Raw genomic sequence first — 1,716 nt, 5'->3', positions numbered from 1 at the left:
ACCTAAGAAAACACTGTGTGGTTCTAAGAAGATGTGAAAAAATCCTATGATGTGGGAATTCACAGAGCTCTGATCAAGGAGGGGCCTCCGCAGACGGGATGGGGAGTAGGCATGGATCTAGAGCAGAAGCTGAGCACAGAGTCATGGGAAGTGCCCGGGTAGAGGCATGGTGGCTGCAGCCTGTACGTGCACTTCTGAAGTACAGAGGGTTCTGTGTGACCAGGCCACAGACGAAAGAGAAGAGACAGCAGACCAGAGGCTAGGAGGGATCATCAGATTTACTTTAGGGCCATCACTCTGGTGGCAACATGGAGAAGGAGTTAGAAGCAGGGCAAGACCCAAAGCGAAGGGTGTATTTTCTGGGACCGTTGCAGGGATGGACGTTAATTAAGAGGTGGGAGGGGGAGGGAGACAGGGAAGAAAATATCAGTGGGTGTGAGGGAAAGCGGTCATTTCTGAATGCGTCAGGGAAGTACAAACATGTGAGTTTGGACGCAGCTTGAGTCAAACTTTCATGTGTGTCTGGATGGGGGTGGGTGGGTTGACTGGCAGAACCCTTCTCTAAGATATGTCACCAGGGAGAAGGCAGGCAAGCACATGTCCACGTCTGTCTGAATGATCTGAGATTTAAAAAAAAACACACACACACACACAATTAAGCAGACAGAGTAACTATTTTCAGAAAGAGTGGATGTACAATTTTCCCTAATTCGAAGCCCATGAGACAGGCGGGGTCGGAAGACAGAGAAGCAAACACGCCGTGTCTTAACCGGTGAGAGAACAGATTATAACGCAGTGCAAAAGAGTTTTAAAGTTTTGAATCCAGGATTCTTGGAAGAGAAAAAGAGAGGAGTCTTCACACTTTCGTTTTAAATCCGAGAGGACGACGAGATAGGAAGACACGGCACAAAAAGAGATAAAATAATAGGGTACCGGAGAGGGCTGCCGATACGCGAGCTGGGTCTGGCACAAGGGAGCCGGGAGCAAGCTGAGAAATCGTGGATAGTGAGCCGTTGCTCTTTCTGATGATTCCAATCTCATTGTCCCCATCAAGCACATTCCGATATTATGTCCTCGTCCCCTGTGTGGATGAACCGATCCACCCTAAACGCAACATTGCTTACACCAGCTCGGCTCCTGCCAACGCTAGCTCACATACGATGCTTAAAATGAAACACAAATACCATGAAGTAGAATAATCATTATTAGCGCTATGGTCATATACGCTGTTTTCTTAATGAGCACACGCCATTGGAGATCCGAAGAAGCATAATGTGCAAGGTGCTTAACGACTAGTAAGGTAATTAATCAGGTTCTCCGGTTACTAAAATCCAAGGCATATGCCATCTTGGAAGCATATGGGAGGTATAGCACGCTTCCTGTAGAACGTGAGAAAATCCTTCATATGTGCACAAAGTTTTATGGGGAATTGGGGAGCACAGGTGAGTGAAGTGGATTCAGAGTAGGCAGAGGTTATGAACATTCAAGGTATCCAAGAACCAGCCAGTTAGCTTGTTAAAACATCTGTGCCTTTGGAACTCAACGGCAGAATTCAGATCTAGCAGCTCTTGAGTTCGTCCTAGGAAGCCGTACCTATAGGGCCGGCTCAAGTGAGGTTTTTCTAGGAAGTCCTTAACTTAAACCCTGAGCATCGTAATGCAAAGTTCGTAGCATTTATGGAGCGGAATAATTAGACTTTCATCAAACCAAATTACG

Source organism: Pteropus vampyrus, unplaced genomic scaffold, assembly GCF_000151845.1.
Source record: "Pteropus vampyrus isolate Shadow unplaced genomic scaffold, Pvam_2.0 Scaffold315, whole genome shotgun sequence".
Taxonomy (NCBI): domain Eukaryota; kingdom Metazoa; phylum Chordata; class Mammalia; order Chiroptera; family Pteropodidae; genus Pteropus; species Pteropus vampyrus.
The sequence above is the reverse complement of the archived record's forward strand: the minus strand, read 5'-3'. Positions refer to the sequence as shown.